We start from the raw sequence: 23,973 nt of genomic DNA, 5'->3' as shown, positions 1-23,973 counted from the left end.
CGAGAGCAGGGATTGGACTAGATAACCTCCAAGGTCCCTTCTAACTCTATTACTGTCACTGATGTACATGTGCGTAAGTAAAAATAATATAACAGGACACGTTCTGCCATCCACTCTAGCAAAACAGAATGAATCTGATCTTTTCATGTCTATATTTGACACTGCATAAATTGGATGTGAAGTAAACAAACAAACAGATAAGTTACTTTCTCAATGTATGGCTGGGTTGTGACCAGCTTAAAATAGTCAGTCTAAGTCAAACTGTGTTTGCGTAGTGTGGGGTTAATGTTTCATATGAACCTGGCTACTGTAGCTTATGAAGCATATTTTATGGAAATTGTTGTGTTAGAAGTTTGACTTTTCAGTACCCTGTGGTTAAAACAAATATGACTTAGCCTAATGTTTTGTCTCCAAATTTTGGAAGGGAATATTCACAACTTACTGGGCCAATTATATATACAAACATTTAGGATGACACAAAACCTTGTTGGCCATTAAATGGCAGCATGTCTAGAAAACACATGTTGAGAAAAGCTACATGTTGACAAATGATGACATTTTAACAATGCTCAGATGGCTTCTCAATTTTTGTCTACTGTATGTAACTTTTCTGTACAACTGATAGAATGCAGCAAGAAGTCCTTTTGTTTGTATATTCATAATGATGAATATACAGCACATATGTAGCGAGGGGAACCTTAACATTTTGTTTGTATATTTATAATGATGTGAGAATCCAAATAATTCGCACGTATGGCAACTGAATTCTGGAGTCTTACATCTCAAAATAATATAATATATAGCAATAGCACTTAAACTTATACCATTTTATATTACTTTACAGCCCTAAGTGTTTACAGTCAGCATATAGCCCAACAATCTGGGTCTTCATTTTACCAACTTTGGAAGGACGGAAGGCTGAGTCAACCTTGAGCTGGTCAAGATTGAAGGAATTGAATTCCTGGCAGAATTCCTGACCTGCAATACTGCATTCTAACACTGCACCACTAAAGCTCAAATATGAAGAAAACATTGCAAAAATAGGATAATATCCCAGTCTCTTATCCATTTCTATATACTTCTTTGTGAAGGCAAATAATGGCATGTAAACTGGTCCAAAAAGAAGGCAGTGCTTATGAAAATCAAATGATTGTGCAGGAAATGAGTTTTTATTTCATACCTTTTGCATTGCCAAATACAGAAGATATTAAAGCCTACCCAAATTTCATTTAACACTTAAGATGCAGAAGCCTGTAGTAAAATACACATAACAAAGATATAAAAAATTATACCAATCAAATAATATATAAATGGTCACTAGCTTGTTTATATACTTATATAGATACACACACACACACACACACACACACACACAGAGTAAAGGTAAAGGTTCCCTTTGCACATATGTGCTAGTTGTTCCTGACTCTAGGGGGCGGTGCTCATCTCCGATTCAAAGCCGAAGAGCCAGCACTGTCCGAAAATGTCTCCGTGGTCATGTGGCCAGCATAACTAAATGCCAAAGGTACACGGAATGCTGTTACCTTCCCACCAAAGGTGGTCCCTATTTTTTCTACTTGCATTTTTTACGTGCTTTCGAACTGCTAGGTTGGCAGAAGCTAGGGCAAGTAACAGAAGCTCATCCTGTTACGCGGCACTAGGGATTCGAATTGCTGAACTGTAACAGTAACAGAGTTTGAAGGGACTTTGGAGGTCATCTAGTCCAACTCCCTGCTCACTCAGGAGACATGTACTAGGGATTCAAACAGCCAAACTGCTGACCTTTCAATCGATGAGCTCAGCATCTTAGCCACTGAGCCACCATGCCCCATACATACATACGTGTGTGCATGTGTGTGTGTGTGTGTGTGTTCTAAAAACATTAAAACATATGTTTTCTATATTGCTTTAAAAAACAACTCAATTTTACATTTCTGACAATTTAAAATAATGAATTGTCTATTTTTGCAATCAATGCAAACATTTTGTACCAGTCTGCTTTAAGTGTAATATTAACTGTGAGTTTGATGTTTTTTCTTTCATTGATTCTCATACTGTTGTATGCCAATTTTTGGGATGCAGTTGATTGTAATTCTGTATCCATTTAATCATACTACAATCTTTCTTTCTTCACTTTCTGAATCATGTTTTAACAACTGATCAATAAGCCTCAATAAACTAAATTTTGTGTGATAAGGTTGTTGTTTTTTTAACAGTCAAATATCTCAGTATTCCATTTTGTTTTGGTAATCACTTTTGGACTATACAAATTGTAGCTATTGAAAGCAATGAGATGGTTCTGCCTGTACTGAAGAGAGAATCTCAAAGGGTTTCATCTTTGTCTTATTAATAATGACACTTTGCAATCTATATGAATTATTGCCCTTTCCCTGGTTCAATCTCTTTGTACATTCTTTCATGAAAATATATTCTGCTGCACGAGTTGCAAAGGCAACTCTCTGTACTTAACACTTTCTCTCTCTTTTTGTTCTGCTGCTTTTTGTCCTGTACCATATCATCCAGCCATCCCCATCAATCATTTATATCTAGCTCGGTGCTGACACTTTGAGTGGTGACTGAAGTTATCCCGTTCTTCAGTACTTTTCTCAGGGTCACATACAAATTCAAAATTAGCTTTTCCTTTGCTTTTCTTATAGCATCTTTTAAGATCTACAGTGAGTAAGAGCGAGAGGAGTGTTTCAATGAGTACAATGATATATTTGAAGAATATTTAAAAAAAAAACTAAAGCAGCATTTGAAAATGATACTGAGTGACAGGTGAACTGATGGTCATTAGTGTAAGTCTGGCTATTGTTTTGGGCAATCAGAGATCCATTGTCATCAAGCAAGGGATGTGTCATAGTTGTGTTCTTGATTTGACTGAAATAGGTAGCTTGGAGGTATCAATAAAATTATTAATCATTTGTCTTTAATAAGTTGGTGGGCAGAATGAAAACCGACAGTCTGTGATACAACATTGTGCAAATGTATTTGGACGTAATTCCCATGGTCCTCAATTTTCCTTTGAATAATCCCCCTTAAACCCATCTGTTGGTTGGGATGCAGTATCATCAATATGCAGATAAGTGCATGTCACCATCTTATTGGTATGTGAGAAAGACTTTCAGAAACAAGGCGATGCTGCCTAAGGAATGATCAGATAAGAGAGGCTACAGCCCTTTCAGATGCATAATAGAATAGAATAGAATTTTTTATTGGCCAAGTGTGATTGGGCACACAAGGAATTTGTCTTGGTTCATGTGCTCTCAGTGTAAAAAGAATGATACGTTTGTCAAGAATCATAAGGTACAGCATTTAGTAATAGTCATAGGATACAAATAAGCAATCAGGAAAAGATCAATATCAATATAAATTGTAAGGATTCAAGCAACAAAGTTACAGTCATACAGTCATAAGTGGGAGGAGATAGGTGATGGGAATAATGAGAAGTTTAATAGACTGAAGACTTAGTAATTAGTTTGACAGTGTTGAGGGAATTATTTGTTTAGCAGAGTGATGGCCTTCGGGAAAAAACTGTTCTTGTGTCTAGTTGTTCTGGTGTACAGTGCTCTATAGCAGCGGTCACCAAACGGTGGTCCATGGACCACCAGTGGTCCGTGAGAAAATGTTGGTGGTCCGTGGTGCACCCGGATAGAGGAGCTCCTCCCAGATAAGCAATGGCCAGTCATGACTAGAGTTTTGGAAGATAGGACTGGCCAGGCAGCTCATGGTGGGGCTGTAAATCTCTGCTGTTGAGGGAGGTTCGGGCAATTTGTAACTTTGCAGCAGAGCTCTCGCTGGCTGGAATGAGGTAATGGTGCAAGGGGGGGAATGGCGGTGTAGGCTGGCCGAAGCAACGGGTGGCGGGAATCCCAGACCGTTTCTTCCCCCTGCTTTAGTTTCTTATTGGCTGAACCCACCAGTGGCTGTCCCTGCCCCTCTCCCTCCCTTCCCAGTCACTCCTCCCCTGGCAAGGGAAGGGGAGGGGGATGGAGATTTGCTCCATATACCAGAGTGGGAGCTGGATCTCATGGCTGTTTCTTCTGTCCCTTGTTGGTGCTCCTGCACGTCAGTCTCTCTGGAGATGCTTGACTTCTTCTCAGCCCCAAGACACTGGCTGGCCCATGAGATGACAGAGAGAAAGAGAATGAGAGAGAGAGAGAAAGAAATAAAGGGGGAGAGAGAGAGAGAGAAAGAGAGAAAGAGGGGAGAGAGAGAAGGAAAGACAGAAAAAGAGAATGAGAGAGAATGAGAGCACTGCCTTCTTGGAAGAAGTGCGGGGGTGGGGCTGAAGGGGGATGTCTTGCATTAAATCTCTAACCCCCCACCTCAAATTCTCGAGGTCGGCACAGCAGGCAGCAGTCCTTCCTGGTGCGCCTTGTTTCTCCAGAGCACTCCGCCCCACTCCTGCTTCTGCCCCCCCTCCTCCTCCTCCTCCCAGAATCTCTGGGCTGCTTACTCAGCCGGAGGGAAAACTAAAAGGGTGCTCTGCCGCCCAGCTTACCCGCCTCCCCAGGGATGTTGCTGGGGGGGGCACTCTCTTCACAGCTCTTGCTTGAAGCAGCCTGGCTCTGAAAGGGACGCGTGGAGAATCAGAATCAGAGAGAGAGAGAGGGGGGGAATAGAGAGAGAAAGAGAGAGAGGGAAAGAGAGAGAGAAAGAAAGAGAGAAAGGGGGAAAGAAAAAGAGAGAAAGAGGGGGAGAGAGAAAGAGAAAATGAGAGAGAAAGAGGGAGGAGAGAAAGAGTGTGGGGGAGAGAGAGGCGAGAAAAGAGGTGGGAGAGAGATGAGAGAAAGAGAGGGGAGAAGAGAGAGGGGAGAGAAGAGAGGGGAGAGAGAGAGAAAGAGAGAGAGGAGAGAGAGAGAAAGAGAGAGAAAGAAGAGAGAGAGAAGAGAGAGAGAGAGAGAGAGAGGAGGAGAGAGAAAGAAAGAGAGAGGAAGAGAGAGAGAGAGAGAAAGAGAGAGAAAGAGAGCGAGAATGACAGAGAGAAGAGAGAGAAAGAGAGGGAGAGAAAGAGAGGGAGAGAGAGAGAAAGGGGAGAGAGAGAGAGAAAGAAGAGAGAGAGGGGAGAAAGAGAGAGAGAGCAAGAAAGAGAAAGGGAGAGAGAGAGAAGAGAGAGAAGAGAGAGAAAGGGAGAGAGAGAGGATGGGGAGAGAGAGAGAGAGGAGAGAAAGAGGGGAGAGAGAGAGAAAGAGAAAGAGGGAGGAGAGAGAGAGAGCAAGAAAGAGAGAAAGGGAGAGAGCAAGAGAAGGAGAGAGAGAAAGAGAGGGAGAGAGAGAGAGAGAAAGTAAAAGAGAAAGGGGGAGAGAGAAAGAGAGTTGGGGGAGAGAGAGAGAGAAAGAAAGAGAGAGGGAAAGAGAGAGACAGAAAGAAAGAGAGAAAGGGGGAGAGAGATAGATAATGAGAGAGAAAGAGGGAGGGAGAGAGAAAGAGAGAGGGGAGGGGAGAAAGAGAGAGAGCAAGAAAGAGAAAGGGGGAGAGAAAGAGAATGAGAGAAAAAGAGGGGAGAGAGAGAAAGAAAGAGAGAAAGGGAGAGAAAGAGAATGAAAGCGGGGAGAGAGAAAGAGAGTGGGGAAGAGAGAAAGAGAGAGGAGAGGAGAGAGAGAGAGAGCAAGAAGAGAGAAAGGGAGAGAGCAAGAGAAGGAGAGAGAAAGGGAGAGAGAGAGAGAGGGGAGAGAGAGAGAGAGGATGGGGAGAGAAGGAGAGAGAGAGGGGAGAAAGAGGGGAGATGAGAGAGAAAGAGAGGGGGGAGGAGAGAGGGGGGAGAAAGAGAGAGGGAGAGGGAGAGAGAGAGAAAGGGAGAAAGGGAGAGAGAGAAATAGAAAGAGAGATGAGGGAATGAATGGGAGAGAGAGAAAGAGAGGGGGGAGAGAATGAGAGAATGAGAAAGAGTGGAAGACAGAAGGGAGAGGGGGAGAAACAGAGAAAGAGAGAGGAGGGACAATGCCTGAAAGACCCCATCCCGTCACTGGGACTCCAGGCGCTTCACCAAGCAGCACGCTGGATTCGTATTAGTGGTTCCCGAGATTTCAAATTATGAACTTGGTGGTCCCTGAGGTCAAAAAGGTTGGGGACCCCTGCTCTGTAGTGTCATTTTGAGGGTAGGAGTTGAAACAGTTTATGTCCAGGAAGTGAGTGGTCTGTAAATGTAATGGAAGGAGAAAGCGTTTCAGAATGCTCCCTAACTTTTCAGGCTGTAAAGAAACTGGGAGATTTGTACTTTCAAACTTGCACAATTCTGTTAATATAGCTATACAATCAAGGAAAAGTTGATCATTCTAGTTTGTTTCCTATCTCTTATATTTGATCCCAATCTTGAAAGCCTGAAAATAGAAATGTCTTGCATTTTCCTTATGGGCTGAGAAATTAGGGAGGATTTTTTCTTAACGTATTTCTCTGCCCCATCTGCAGCTGTGACCTATGCCTTTTCCAGTGGTAGGTTTCCAATATTCTTACCACCGGTTCGCCATGCGTGCACATGCTCGCTTCGTGCACGCGTGCGTTTTCTGCTCATGAGCCCAGCCTTGAAAATGTGCCTAAATAGGATGCCATAAAGCTGGGGCAGGTAGGCAGACCCACCTGCAATCTTCTCTACTGGCTTGCTCATACTGGTACAAACTGGTAGGAACTTCTCGTATCTGACTATTCCCTAGGCAGCATTTCTTTCCCAGATCTGCCAAGGTCATTCCCTTACACATTGTAGGAAGACACCACATTGGAGAAAACTGAGCAATTATGCACATTGGGATTGCCACTTCCCCCGCAAAGTTAATCAGCCTGAAATTACCCTGTAGATAATAGAGAAGGCAGAATAGCACAGAAAATGGAATATATGATATCAATAGGGAAAGCACAGAAAATAAGGCAAGAGAGATTAAGAATGACAAACTACTTTGTGATAAATGGGTTCCCACTTGAAAAGCTTTATCAAGGGGTCCTTTAATTAGAGTCACTACTTTTTTCACCAATGCCAGGTGCAAGCGTCTAATTGCATCTGCCAGAGCAAAAGTAAATTATATTCTTTTGAGATTTTTTTCCAGTGGAAAAAGCACTTTCCATCTGCCTCAGTTACATTTGTGTATTTTCAGAAGCTATTGAAGTATCATAAACTTCACAATATAAAATGGTGCTGCTTCCAAAACATGTTCAATTTGATCCCAATGTTTTAGATGGATCTAATCATGTTCACCTATCTACAGTGTACATTTTTATGTATGTGGGTATATGGAAGTAGGCACTTATTTGAAAATGATTAAATACAAAAGGGCAAACTGAGATATAAGCTATTTATTTATTTAAGCCCTATTAGAGAATTCTACACTGTCCTACATAAAACTAATTTGCACAAATTCAGCCCATTTCTACCGCATACCTTAACCGTTACATATAACTGGCTCCCAATCACCTTTTAAATCCTTACTTATTGAGTACAGATGTGCTCAAAGGATTGTATAAATGAGTTTGGATGAACAAAGAACAAAGTAAAATAAGTGAATTAATCAGGAAACATACCCTGTTACAAAGCTCTATCATTCTCTTTAAGGATCTGTGCACCAATCATGCTATTTCCTTAAACTGACTTTCAATGAGTTTCATGAGAAATAGAATTTGAATCAAGTTCTCTCCACCATGTTCATAACACTTTACATTAAACCACAGTAGTTTACAACCATGAAATAATGAAATTTATCATTATCTTTTTGCCTTTAATTTCACTAAAGTTCTGAAGGTAGGCTTAAGTATATATAACTATATACATAAACTTTATATTATTCTTGCTCCATTTGCTTTGTTATCTAACAGAAACAACTATGTTAAGATTATAAACATCATGCTTTTGAAAAACTTTGAAACTAGAATCATATATACTACTACCATTGCTACTGCTAATAATACTTTAGAATACCCTAGACTTAACAGTCATCAATAAGAAATATAAAGAAAAATGGAGGTGAATGTGGCAGTAGAGAATCACAAAATACAAAGACATAATTCTATTTTAAATTGTTTTTATCAGAATTTAGTAATAATTGGTGTCTGGAACTCTGCATTTTGATATGGCCCAAGGGCTAATCAATAACATTAAGTAGTAGACAAAGATATACAAATGGAAGTAGAACAAGTGTGGCAAAAGGAAGCAAAGATAGTACCAATAGTAATAGATACCTTGAGTGCAACCCAAAGCATTTGGCACACACTTGAACACCATTGAACACCATTAATTCAAAAACATTGAAAAAAATAATAACGTGTAAAAATACTGATCTTTCCAAAAGAGTGTAAGACTCTATCAATTTTCTATCTAGGAGTCAGTCACCTGTAAGTTGTTTACCTGTAATTAAAGCTTTAATTTAATCTTTTTGGCTTTGCTGGCTGAGGAACTCTGGGAGTTGAAGTCCACAAGTCTTAAAGTTGCCAAGGTTGGAGACCCCTGTTTTAGTTCATGTCTGTATCTGGAAGTTAATTCAGAATCTGCCTCTTCTGATTCAGATTTTACAAAAAAGAATTCTGCTTTATTACTCATCCATTCCCAAACGCTGTATGACTGTCCATCAAGTTCATATAGACATTAAATATCAATTGGAACTAAATAGTGCCTTATAGTAATTTGCAACATAGCTACCATTGTGCAATAATAGTTACCCAATATTCTCTCTGAGACAATCCCTGCAAGTGGTAGTGTAATTTCTTTAGTACAATGTCCACAGTCTCATACATATTGTCCCAGAAAGTGTCATAATTAATGAAATCTGATGAGAGATTAAACAAGACCAACAAAGTAGTACCCCTACTGTCTTCTGTCTTTGTCCTCAATCACTTTAATGAAGGCTGATTTTATTCCCAAAACCTTTCTGAATACAGATTGACAAGGACTGAGATTATTGGCAGGAATTAATAGCATACGATAATTAGCAACATCTGCTCCAGATTTTCAGGCCTTTAAAACTGAAAGCAATCACACATAGAAAGAATAGACCAACTAATACACTGCATACCCCTCTATTTCCTCAATCAAAAGCAACCTTCACCTTAAATTTCAAGATACCTCACAAGTCTTTGAGGGCTCCAACAATGAGTTTTCTAGAGCAGATATATGCAGGTTGATGCAGTCCTAGATATTTGCCTGGAGAGCTACTTGAAGATGAAGTGGAGTGCACAGAATAATTCTTGATGGTATTCACTGTATGTAGCAAAGTGTACCTTGTCAACCTTATGATGAGTCCATACATCATTTGCATTCCAGCTATCTCATGACTTATTTTATTGTCTGGAGCTTCCATAATATTGGTATCAAAAAGAGCATGTAGGACATTTTGCAACAAAAAGAACAAAATATAAAATGTTTTGAATGTGTAATCAAAAGTAAGAGAGTCCTAAATAGCCAAAACAGGTTTAAGATTGCCTCCATTCAAGCAGGTCTGACTTTAACAAACAATAAACTAAGATGCACAATGAAATTTGTATGTTCTTCTTTCTGTTGCAGAAGAAGAATACTTGTCACATGTCAGTTGAATAAATTTGCATTTAAATTGCACATAAATTCTACAGATAAATCATCCTCCTTCTGGTGTGTAGCTTGCTTTTCTTTCTTTTTTTAAGTAGCTATAAAGAATTCATTCACATCTCTACCATTCAAAACAATTAATAATGATAATTATCATACTCTTTCATTGAAAGCTGAATTGTTTCTTAATTAACATGAATGGGCTATTAAGGCATTGATTGAACAGATAAAATAAGTTAAGCATAAAGATTGCTATGCTTATGAAATACTAATTAAATGGCTAACTAATTGAATCCGTAGCAATCTTGTCAAATGTCAACTTAAAAGTCAAGTGGGTTTCAAGATTATTGTTTTGCATATTTTACTCATAGTTTAATAATGTCACACTACTTTGCCCTACTCCAAAAATTTATTTAGGAATTCTGTAGCAAAACAAAAATAGATATTCCAGAGAAAGGATTTTATCCAGCTATGGTATCCAGCTGTAAGTATCATATATTGACCAGAAGAATGGATTCCTTCTGAAATCAATCTGCATCAGAGAAGTTTTTGCTAGTGCAAAACTGAAATATTAAAAAGGATGAAAAAGAAAAATTCTGATGCATAAATAATACTGAGTATAGGGCATATAATTCTGAACCTATAGATATAAATTAGGACAGGAAGGATGACTACAGATAATTCACAAAAGTTATTAAAACACATAGACTACTTAATTTAGAGGCTAATTTACAATTTATAATTTTCATAATTAGTTTTTTGTGTTGTTTTTTTTTCATTTTATACAAGACAGAAACATCTGCTTAATTTCGCCAAAGATAGGAAAAATGCTATACGAACCAGAGGCCTACAAGAATACTTATTTATCTATAGATCCAATTCATGTTTTAGGATTTGTAAATGAGTCAATTATATGTGCATATTAACTTCTGTATGTAACACTTAACAGGTGAGAACCAAGGGGTATATATGTTCCTCTATCATGAAAAGATGATGATTTTGGTCAGCTGCATGAATAAGAACACAAAAATCTGTGGAATTACAAAAACATTCCACATGTATGCTAAATTAATACTGTCCACAGTGAGTAGAAAATATGAAAATTCTTGAAACAATTTATTGTCTGTAGCAAGGGTAAATATAATCTGGTAAATTGAGTTAAGGCAAAATATTTTTTAATTAAATATGTGATGCAAAAGGAGTATTGAACATTTATGATTAGAGAGAAAAGTATAGTTTAAAATGTTTTCATCCCCAATATCCTATTTCAATGATTTGAATAATTTCAAATGGCCTGTTTTAAGGTCTATTTCCTGTAAGGGCAGAAAAAATGAACAGGGAAGATCATTTTAGGTTAACAATGTTTAATAATACTATTACTAAATTTGCAGATGATACAACAGTGATGAGACTCATCTCTGGGGGTGGGGGATGAGTCTGCCTATCGAGATGAGGTGGACCGGTTGCTTTCATGGTGTGGAGACAATAACTTGGTCCTTAACACCAGTAAATCCAATGAGTTTATAGTGGACTAAAGAAGGAATTGATCAGACAGACAGCCCTTGCTTATCAATGGAGACCATGGAGCAAGTGACCAGTTTTAAATTTATGATAACACTGGGTGTTTTAAGAAAACCTGGGACATCCACATTGCAGAACTGGTCAAAAGAGCTCAGCAGAAATTATACTACCTGAGACATCTCAAGAAACAACAACTGAATGAAACACTGCTGGTGGCCTTCTACTGCTGCACCATAGAGAGTATTTTAACTTACTGCACCTGTGTATGGCTTGCCAATTGCACAGTGGCAGATAGGAAAGCATTCCAGAGAATGTTAACATCATTGCCCAGGGGATCATTGGTTGCACTCTCTCCTCTTTGGAAGAGTTTTATAGCTCCCTCTGCCTTAAGAAAGTTCAAAACATTCTTAAAGATCCATCTCATCCTGGGCACCCTTTTTTTGAATTATTACCATCTGGCAGATGGTACAGGATAATGAAAACAAGGACAAATAGGCTGGAAAACAGTTTCTAACCAGAGCAGTAACTATATTGAATTCTACTGCATAGTGCAATATTAATGCAATATCGGGTTTTCAGTTGAATTGTATAGAATGTGAAGGTTCTGTGTTTGTGTTTTATTTTTAAAATTATAATGTACACTGAAGATGGCATTTAATTTCGTTGTATGAGGTGCAATGACAATAAAGTAAACTAAACTAATTCTTGTAGAATTTGCATCATCTTTTACTTTTTAAAAAATATGGGCACATATAAATATGGACTTCATTGATGGTGGAATTCAGAAATATACTCCACAAGGAAGATGTACCTACTGATTTATTCTATTTATTTACAATGTATAATTATTTCTTTCCATGAGATAAACTGGTAGTTCTTGTCAGACATCTAGTCTGGACATCTAGTAGTTTCCAGACATCTTTTGTCTGGAAACATCATTGATTAGTATTTATGGAATGTTCTCTCTGATCACACTAGCTCATCACTGAACAAGAGAGGAGAGTCTTTAACATGATAAGAAACATTAGCAATTTTTGATAACTCCCCATAGACCAGAAAAGTATCATGAAGCATGCATGCATTTCACAGTTAGAAGTAGTTGTCTACAATAATAATGGGAAATTCAGTTCAAAAACAGTACGAATAGTACTGAAAAATATCTGATATTACCTGGAATATTACACTTTTTATCTGTAGGCAGAAATTAAAACATGACCATTCTTATTCAGGAGGAGAAAAAGTTAATTAAAAAATAGAGTTAGAGAATAAATTCCTAGAATGTTATTTATAATCATAATCGGAGGCTACAGGAAGCATTTGCAACTAATACTTTAGCCTAGCCACTTTTAGTGTAAAAATGGGTTTCATTCTTTCTCATGTCTTTAGCATTAAGTTAAAGGATAATATCATTAAAATATCGTTATCATTGTTGCAATCAAATTGTACCCCTGAAAAAAATCTACTAGATTTTCTTTGATTAAACAAGTATGTTCTAATGTAGTAATTTTCAATCTTCTCTATTCCATAAGAGAAGTGTGCTCTACAGCATGAATTCAATAATTAATTATGCTTATGAATCAAATGTACCCGCTCATATACTTTTTAAATCTGCTATTCCTGTTTTGGTTGAACTACCAAAATGTAGCTCAGTAGATATTCCTAGTGTTCTCCATTCCCAATTTACCCTTGAAAAAGAAAGCCTTCCTGAAAATTATTCCACCATATATGTGTTAATAGTTATCATACATTAAACCATGGTACAGAATAAAATTAAACCCAGGTTTTATGTAAGTACTCTCTGTAGGATGTTATTAGTTTAGATGTCTTATAAGGAGAATTCTCAGTTTAAAATTTGCACATATGCTTTGTGTGCAAATTAGCTCAGTTTTAACTTTGGTATCTTTGTGCATGGTTGAAAAAAAAAGACATAATATATAATTTAGAAGATCTCTTTTAGCATCCTGAAAATCCTTGGCCAATTAATGATCAATAATATGAAATTTGTACGAAATACAAATTCATATAATGCACTAAGGTATTCTTACATTCTGTTTTTTAAATTGTTTTTTTCTTTTTTTCAATTGTTTTTTTTTGAAATCTATATTTCAGTACAGATTACAATGCAATAAAATCATCTTCTTGTTTTCTTCTCAAATTTGGCCTCTATCTACTACTATAATTCAGCTTTAGGTCCCCTTCAAGATGAAAATAGATTTATTCCACTCAGTTAGGCATTTTTCAATTACAAAAGTTCTTTTTAAGGGTTTTATTTGGTAGAATTTAATTTTTAAAACTATTATCCTTAATGATGTTAATAATTATTAATAATCTCTAATCCTTAAATCATGATCCTTCTTAACTTGCCTCCTTTCCAGATTCTTATAATTAAACTAGCCGACTGCCCAATTGTTTCAGCTTTCCTTCCATTTCATTCCTTCCAAATCTATTTAAGTCCTTTGTAATCTCTTAATTTCATGTTCTGCTCAACTATCCCCCACAACTCATCTTTATTATCTATCCACTAATGCTTGCAGAAAATGCATTACTAATTTTAATTGAAATATTTAACTTTTAATGTCCTGCACATTGAAATGATACAGGATGTATAAGGTTTCCCTGATTGGTTTATATACTGTGTTTCCAAAAATTAAAATTAAAATTAAAAAGTTGATTTATTTGTTTGTAAATATAGAAGACTGTCTCATATGAATAAACTCATGACTATACCATATTAAAAAGAACAAATATTTCTCAGTTGGGTTTGTTTGACTTGAAGATGTCATGTATTCTTCTGGGCCAGCCATTCTTCTGAGAGATGTTTGCTAAATCAAATTAAACTCAACCTTGCAGACATTTTTACATATGATTATTTTTCCTCTGAGATAATCTATCATAGTAGAATATATTTTAGAAAAAGCTAACATTTATTTACTGCAGTCACATTTCAGTTCTTAGTCTATAATGAGATAGCATCAACATCTGCAGCTCCTTTGTAATTTGGTGGAATTGGGTAAAAATAACCGGAGTAATAGGCAATTTATTAAAGATTAATTTTGCCAAGGTTTATTTAAATACATTCAAGAATCTCACTGCAATACATATTTGAAATAGTTTCTCTGTACCACTTTCAAGGTACAGAGAAAAAACCCTGTCTTTTGAAACTTTATATCCAGGAGAATGCAAAGAAAAATATATTTAGCCTCTCAATTCCTGAGTATAAGAGAACACTTGATATCTGAATACTTTTGTCACCTTTCATAATATTTCCATCAATTTCATTGCTTCATAATCCATTTTATTTTTATGTACAATTTAAAAAAGTAGTTTCACATTTATTTTACTGCACAGAGTGACTATTCATAGTATACCCATAAAGCATTCTCTGTCTTCTGTTAGGGACTGCTTTCAATTTAGATTAGACTCTGTTCTTTTACACTGATCAAACTGATAATAGAAATGATAAAATCAGTTCCAATATAAAGTCTTACAGGAAAACAGCTGAAATTGAACTACAATAGAAAATTACTAACTATGCACTTGTAAAATGCTTTAAAGACCTCATAGGTGACAATAATGAAAACTAAACTACAAGTTCTTTAGATTATTTGGGATGATAAGAGATAAAAAAAGAGATGAAATAGATTGTAATATGACATTTTATTGTAATATGACATTTCTGGAAATTTCCTTTTTTTCTTCTCACTTCCAAATAAAATTACTTGTGTTTTGTATACACATTCATACTATATACAAACATTGGGAATATTGACTATATATATATATATATATATATATATATATATATATATATATATATATATATATATATAGGTCTTTGGTTATTCGGGTTTTCTCCCGCGTAAAATTGGGTTTTCTCCCCCGTAAAATACAATTTTACGCGGGAGAAAACTCGAATAACCAAAGACCTACATACAAACACCCGCGAAAACCTCAGAAAACACACACACACACACACACACACACACACACAGTGGTCTTTCTAGTATGAATGACTTACTGAATAAGAGTCAGTCTAGCCTGAGATTGTTTATTCTGACAAGAAGCAATTTTTCCCCCTAGGTCTACCTAAATATTAAATCTGAGGCAATCTGTAGAAATAGCAGGAACTGCTAAAGGGAAATATACCGTACAAAATATATATGCATGCTCTATAAAATAAATGGGTCCCAGGTACATTATTTTGTGTGACATTTATTATTCATTTGTCCTTCCAATATTCAATAAAAGTAACAGGTTGTGTCCACAATCCTCACTGGGATTTCCAGACCATGCCTCTGATGAGCATGTATTGAATTATACAATATACAGTATCTTTATTTTACCAAAAGTTAAAAAGCAGATGAAAAATGATTAATTCAAGAGTTAATAACAAAAAGTCATGATAACCATAACACATTATTTAAGAGCTTTTCAATTTATGCCAGAAAATGTTTGCAAACAGAAGACAAATATCTCTGGGTGATTGTTACTTGAAACAGGAGGAAGAACTGAAATAGACAGAAGGAACATCTTCCTTTTGTTAATACCAAAATGACATTTTATTTGTAATTCAGTAAACATCTAATATGAAGAATAAATCTAAAGGCAACTAAATCTAAAGGCAATTTAGACAAGCTTTGTTCCTAGTGGTGTAATTTGGTACAGGTAGTTCTCACTTAACATCTACTTATTCAGCGACCTTCTGAAGTTATGACAGCTCTGGAAAAAGGGGAATTTACTACCTCTTTTAGTTGTGGCCATCACAATGTCCCCATGATCATTGATTAAGATTCATGTGCTTGGCAAAGGGCTTACAATTGCAATGCTGCAGCATCCCATGATCACATGGTCACTAATGACTGTTGGCTTCCAAGAAATAAAGTCAGTGAGGAAGCCAGGAGGAGGTTACATGTGGAAATCATGTGACCTCAGGAAACTGTCACTAACAACAGCAATGGGAACTGCCAGAACTGCCATAAAAAGTCTATTTGGTCACATGACTTCATGCCTTACAACCAATGGCGTTTCCAGTCCCACTTACAGTTGGTAAGCAAGATCCCCCTATACATATTTGCCTGAAAGTACGTGCTGCTGATAATGCTGCTCTGGTTCAGCCTACTGCTTGCATAACCTTGTTTTCCTGCTAAAGCTTCCAGCTGAAAGAAATATATAGAAAATCCAAAGAATGCCCTTGTGCCCTGAAAATTATCAGACAGGGAAACATAATTACGTTATCATATTTATAGGGATAAAAAATGCTATTCCTGTAACAGAAATGATAAGCACTTTCAAATATCTAACATCCCAACAAGGGAGCCATTTGCAACCTACTGGAATATATAAAGAGGGGCCATGGGCAGTATTATTATTATTCCAATAAAGTACAGCAAATGCCATTGTTAGGGGTGCTTTTTTAAAATCAGGCTCCTGGAAGAAGGGGGAGAAAGAGGAGGGGGAGGAGAGAATAGTCTGTTTGGGATTAGGGACTTTATGATTGAACCTTCTGCTAGTGTGGTACCTTCCTGATGATTTAAGACAGGGGTTCAACAGTAGCAACTTTAGGACTTGTGGAGTTCAACTCCCAGAATTCCCCAGAGCTGGTTAGAGATTTGTGAGAGCTGAAGTCCACAGATCTTTAAAGTTGCCCAGGTTGAGCAGACTTGATTTAGAAGAATCCTCTGGCTGGAATTCTGCAGATGTGCAAAATTGAAGAAGATCTGTATTTAGATAGTCTGAAATTTTATTTGCCATGAAAGAAACTTCTGTTTTGTATCTCATTTTAGGATGTTTTCTAATGGATTTGGAGTAAAGAATGTGAGTTGATTTAATGGATGCTAGTTAATAGTGGGATGTTCCCCTTCTTTATTGAAACTACTCATTTCTCAATGTGAAAGGCTCAGTGGGGGGAGTTCTCACATGTCTTCCCTTAGAATTAAAATGAAGTCTGAAATGACAGCAAGACAACAAGTTACTGGAGAAAAGATTCTACAAGATAGCAAGATAGTATTATACAGTTGTTGGCCACCTCAGAACTAAGAGAAAATTCTCAATTCAGCTAAGAGAATTTTATCCACATATTCTTCCTTCTTTGAAAAACAATTTGATAGCAGTTTCTTTTCTATTCAATTGAAGAAAAAAAGTAGATAATACTGAAGAAAGTATTAGCTCAGAAATAGTTATAGTATATGATTCTTCCATAACAATGAGGTTAGAAACAGGGAAATAAAAAAGATTGCCATCTATTTTAATCTCTGTATTCATGAACTTTAGTTTCAGTTCATCTGTACAAATGGTCTAATATCTCTTCCCTCTTCATGTCATTTGCTTTCAAAATAAATAGCAAAATCATTTAGAAAAAAATGCAAAACATTTTTCTGATAATACACAAAAATAACAAAAAATGATATTTCTAAAATAAAGTGTTCTGTTTAAATATGTTTGTGAAGGTACATTTAAGAAGCATTTCTTTCATTCTCTCAATACTATGTTCTCCTTTAGGAACATGAAAATGGACAGCTAATAAATATTGTTTGTTAATTGATTGACTAAAATTCACTTTTCTAATAATTAGATAGGAGAATAGGGAATGATAAATGCTGGACCCAAATCTGAAGGTACAAATGTAATGTTTTGAATATGAGACAGGTCAAATGATAAATCTAACACATCTGGCACATATACTAACAGAGAAAATAGTTCATAGGGATGTATGAGGAATATCTTCACCAACTTTACAGACTTTGCACTCATGATTTTTAGTATACTTTATAGATATTGCAACAGTAAATTAAGTGGCTAAACGATTCTACCATCTTGCATGAGTGACCATTTTGGCTGAAACATATGAAGAACATTATAAGCATTCTAAAGAGGGAGAGGAACACCATGTGGCCATCTCCGTCTAAGGTCCTTTTGGACTCATCACTCCTGCACCATGAACAGATGGCAATTCTGGTTTGAGTCTGCCTTTATTCAACTTCAAGATTGTGTGTCAGTTGCACTCAGTCCTGGATAATGAGGATCTACTCCAGAGGTGGTTTTCAACAGGTTCTGACCAGTTCTGGAGAACTGGTAGTGGAAATTTTGGGTAGTTCAGAGAACCAGTAGTAAAAATTCTGACTGGTCCCGCCCCATCTATTCTCTGCCTCCCAAGTCCCAGCTGATTGGGAGGAAATGGGGATTTTGCAGTAACTTTCCCCTGGATTGGGGAGGGAATGGAGATTTTATAGTATCCTTCCTCTGGAATGGGGTGGGAATAGAGATTTTACAGTATCCTTCCTATGCCATGCCCACCAAGCCATGCCACGCCAACCAAGCCACACCCACAGAACTGATAGTAAAAAAAATTGAAACCCACCACTGATCTATTTTCAGTTGTTCACATCCTGATCATCTTTTAAATGGCTTACTGTAATGCACTCTGTATAAAGATACCCTCTGTACACTTCAGCTGGTGCAAATTGCAGCACTATAGTTACATGCTCATCTAGATCAATATATGTTATACTTCTGCTCCATAAGTTTTATTGGTTACCAATTTACTTCCAGATTCAGTTCAAGGGCTGGTTCAATTTTTAAAATCCTTCAAGACACGGACTGGGTTATTGAGGTACCACCTTTCCACAGGTTTATCCACCCATCCCCAGAAATGTGACAGAAAGGATGTCTTACGGGTCCTGCTGATTAAGGGATGTCATTTGACAGCACCCACAAAACCACTCATCTTTTGGAACCATGATTTGCCCTTATCTTGTTAGCCTTCTGGAAGGGTCTGAAATCTTAGTTTTGCCATCTGGTTTGGGGATCTGGTAATGGTGGTATGGAGCCTGCTAAATTGCTATATTGTTAGTAAGTTTGATTGCACTCTCACAATTTATTTTTACGGTTGTAATTTTTAAATTATTGTTAGAGTGGTTTTTGCTATATGATTTTGGACTATACTTGTATTGGTCCCCCCCCCTCTCTCTCTGTGTGTGTGTGTGTGTGTGTGTGTGTCTGTGTGTTAAATCTGTGAGTCACCCATAATAAAGTACTAAATGTGAAATGCATATCCAGGGGTGAAATGCTACTGGTTCGGACCGGTTCGGGCAGGAAATCCTGCTTTCTAGTGAATCTAAATTGTGCGGCACAGATGTCCCCACCCCCGCTGTTCTACTTACCTTAGAAACGGCTTCTTAATCCTCTTTTTTCAGCACTGTGCGGTAGCGCCTGTGGTGCGCATGAGTGCGAAGCGTGTGTTTGGTGCACACTGCGTATGCGCGCATGCAGCGAACCAGTAGCGAAGTGAACCGGTAGCAGACTTTGGAGCATTTCACCCCTGTGCACATTCATATAAATTGATTAAATAAATCAATAAATATACTTTGCCTTCAGCACCCTTGCTGTTGCTGAATTTTCTTATCTATTCCTAACATTTTAGGATGAAAATCATTCTCAACATGTTAAAAAACAAGAACCAATTATTTCCAACTGTGCTATATGTAATACAATATTTATGCTATGTCATGGGGTATGCCATTCCTTCTCTTTAGTCCACATTTCTGTCATTGGTAAAACTGATAGGTTAAGACAACCAGATGAGCTAATACTGGCAAATCATGGGAGACAGGTAAAAAGGAACTCAGGATTAAAAAGCATCCTGAGTTATAAATATTATCTCCAAAGACCAAAAGTCCTGTATTATTCCTAGGTTATACAATCCAAACTCCTACATTAAACCTGGTGGCAGAAACCCAATTGCCTTTGCTAAAGGTCTTAAGACCTTCTAGTTCAGCCAGAATTTTTCATTTTGACTCATGATGACATAAGCTGTTGTTTCGATGTTTTTAACTGGGTTTTTAATTTTTATATTAATTTGAGTTTTTGTGAACATTTTGTATGTGTTGATTGAGTATTTCATAGGCAAAATATATTTACAAATGGAATTCAAAGAATAAATGGAATTGAAAGTATAAATAAGTATATAACTGGATATTTTTTGGAAAAAGGCACACCTCTTTCTAAAGGACTGGGAGGTTCTGTTTAACTTCTCTTCTACTGATATGTGGATTTCCTAATTGAAGGTCTAGAAAATATTTATAAAATATTTGATATGCAGATAACCTGACATGCTGTTTTTAGCAGTAGAAGTAGGTCACAGTAATTTGAAGGGGGAAAAAAATCTTCAAGGTTAATCAAGCTGGTCTGGGCACCACCTCTCTCTGTTTAATACAAGTTATGAAGTACAAAACCTTTATGGGATTTTGCTACATTATCAAATAAAATTATGGAGCAGACTTGCAACAAATATTGTTATAAGGCAGCTTTAATTTTTTTTAAAAAGCAGAGAACTAAATCTACAGATAATAACCCTAGTCTAATTTATGTTTAAACGTACATTCATGGCTGGCTGTCACTTTCAGATGCAGCTAAGATAGACAGAAAAAGGAACAAGAACAGTAGCATCCAGGTATACTTTGGAAAGTATAGTACATGAAAGATCAGGAGATAAAGGAAATAAATGACAGTCAATGAACAGATCTTGAAAACTAGAAATCGGACAATAAAATCCAAACATATAAGATTGGCATTACAATCAGTGTGAATTATGGCTATCAAAAGAACAGAGAGAGGGAAAAGGGATTAAATTATGAACAAAAGGAGGGAGAGTAAGATGGGAACCCATTTTCTCTTTTAACACTGAAACAATTCCCTGAACAAGATAGAAAAGAAGAGACATGTATTGTTATTTTAAAATTAGAGTGAAATTAGAGTGTAAGAAATTTCCTGCCCCCCTCCATGAATGGTTTTATTCATTTAAAATAAAATATTACATTTTATTAATTATTTAAATAAAATGAAATAAAACATAAAATGTAACTTCAAAACACAAGAGTGTAATATTGAGTCCAAAACTTGTACTGCACAAAAAAATCAACTTGAGATCAATCCATGACAACATATGAATTGAGACTGTCTTTTCATGATAAAATCAGGCACATATATGTATGGTTTTATGATAAAAATCATCTTCAGCTCTATTCTGCATGGTCCTTTTTTTTGTCTCCTCCATAGTCAGTAGTTTGTTTTATTTGAATATCACAGGAACACATTGAATCCTTCCCCCCTTCAAGATTTCTAAATTAAGTATATATGCTGCTAAGAGTCCCCCCCAAAGGAACTATAGAATGAGCAGCAGAATGAGCATTATTGAAATAATATTGCCAACTATGTGCTAGAAAGATTTTGAAGTTGGTTAGATATGCCAACCAGTCCATTAGAATAGACATTACCTTGACAGAGTCATGATGGCAGAATACAATTGAAACCAATTAACCACTTTATCAGCCCCCTTCCTACTTGCCTTCCTTGTCAGTTCAAATGACACTTGCTCCATTCTACTAGAGAAATTGTGATTCCCCCCCCTGCTTCCTCCATTATTGACTATGGAAGACGAACAGGCAAATACTAGAAGCATGGTCAACTGGCATTTCAAGATTACATTATCTCTCCAGTTATTTTTCTCTTCTCAAGTCTATGAGAAGAGGGGGTTGGCAGAATGAAATTTAGGGGCACACATAGCTCAGTGAGATATCTTGTTGTTCTGATTTTGTTCTCCTTTCTGGGAGCAAAAACAGATTTATTTTTTTAATTTACATTTATATCCCGCCCTTCTCCGAAGACTCAGGGCGGCTTACAGTGTGTAAGGTAATAGTCTCATTCTATTTGTATATTTAAAAAGTCAACTTATTGCCCTCCCAACAATCTGGGTCCTCATTTTACCTACCTTATAAAGGATGGAAGGCTGAGTCAACCTTGGGCCTGGTGGGATTCGAGCCTGCAGTAATTGCAGGCTGCTATGTTTTAATAACAGGTTATTTTTGTGGCTGCACTTTTAGGTTCATAGTGAGGGTTAAAATTAGGCCCTCTTCTGCTTGAAAGGAATTATATTCATGTCTGTTACTATGCCATGGAGGGAAAGAAGACATTATTAATAGGAGTTTATGCTCCGAATCAACAACAAGAAAATTTTTTCAAGTTTTTACATAAAAGAATAGTATTTTGGGATTATAAATCATATATATTAATGGGTGATTGGAATGGTGTGTTGGATACTCAAAAAGACAAAAAAAGTTTAAGAAAGATATCAAGCCGGGCGAAATTACCAAAGGCTTTTTTTGAAATGATGGAGGACTTGGAATTAAGAGATATTTGGAGAGAACATAATACAGAAAAGAAGGATTTTACCTTCTTTTCTGACAGGCACCAATTCCACCTGATTCTTGAAAAACATTACATATGCTTTCTTTAGTCTAACTCTGCATTTTTAACTTGAAAATGTTTCTATCAAGGATGCCCTCAATTGAAGCAGAATTCTGCTAAGCCATTTGGTTACATATTTATGAAGCATTACATAAGATGTTCAGGCAATGAACACTTGTCAATTGCTTTGAGTTCTGCTGATTGCTGTTTCTTTAATCATCAGGATGCTTTATTTCTTTTAATATTCTCCTACAGAAGGACTAATTATTCATTAACTGATGTCCCTCTACTTTCAAATTATGTTTAAAAAATATTCAAAATTGAGACATTGAAGTTTCCTGATAATGAATACTACAGCAATACCTATAAATGAATCATCAGCTATCTTTCCAGCTGTATAAAAACATGGGCTATCAAATTATTGTAATAAACACACACATACACACACGCACACATACACTATATTCATTAAACCATAGGTTCTCTTTAATATTATATATTTGTTCAGTAAAAAAATATTTTCATATTTTCCCATCAGTTTTGGTGTGATTTCTTATCTCCTTAATCCTTAGTTGCACAAATTCACCAGCTGTGCTTAAAATAAATTGCTATGCTTTGTTTGCAGATGAAATAATGAGTTTTTGTGTGTGTGTGTGTGTGTGAGAGAGAGGGGGGGGAGAAGGAGAGGGAGAAATATGTTCATGGGACATAGACCAAAGTAGAGCCTGATAATGTTTTGGCACTCAGGTTTTTCACAGTCTATAGTTGAGAACCTGTAGTTAGGGGATACGTCTAGGAAATGTATCTTATTATAAAATCTATTCAACAATGGGTTACATTAACACCCAATGAACTATATTTTATTAAATATTTTTGGAAAATCTACAGCAGAACTTCAGTGCCTCTTCTTTCTCCTACCATTACAATAGTAAAATGTCAAAGTGTCCAACAAGCGTGATAAGTAGAAACAATGTCTTTACAGGATTAGACAAAACTAGCTATATAAAATAAAATAGTTAGATTCTACAGATTAAGCAGAAATTCCCACAGGTTCCAGTGCTACCTTTAAGACATAATTTGGAGAAGCTGCCATGCCATTCAAATTTTACTGTTTTGTTAAAGAATGATTTCCACCTGCTCTTTATTATTCATTTTTATGAATATTGCACATTTCATTATATTCTTGTAAATTTGCTCTTATAAGAAACTGTGATTAATTTTCTTTGGCTAAAGTGATATACAATGCTTGTGAGATTGTGATCACAAAGTACTTGTGATTATATTATATTGTCTATTTCCTTTCTTTAGACATGAAACATTTCAAGCAGCCTTAACCAGATCAGTGTCTTTATATCTATTTAAAACTATCTTTTCACAAATGCAATTTTCCCTGATGTTTAACTCTTCTGTTCCTTTATTGATAAATGACTGCAAAACATTTTAAGCCATCATTATTATGAACACTCCTTTTCAGCAAACTGCCTTTTTTCCTATGCCACTAATGGAGTTCCTATTAGAGAAAGATAAGACAAACACACCCAGGGCGCAGATATCCTTCCCTGGGTCTCAGAAGTGTAGCATAAATTGGAGAAGAGAAACAAGGCTGACCCAGAACATATGAACAAAATTAAGATACTGAAAAAGGGAAGTCCCTCTATGTGGTAGATGGCATAAAATAAATAAATAATAAATAAATATTCCATATCTAT

Source organism: Ahaetulla prasina, chromosome 8, assembly GCF_028640845.1.
Source record: "Ahaetulla prasina isolate Xishuangbanna chromosome 8, ASM2864084v1, whole genome shotgun sequence".
Classification (NCBI taxonomy): Eukaryota; Metazoa; Chordata; class Lepidosauria; order Squamata; family Colubridae; genus Ahaetulla; species Ahaetulla prasina.
Note: the sequence above shows the minus strand (reverse complement) of the source record.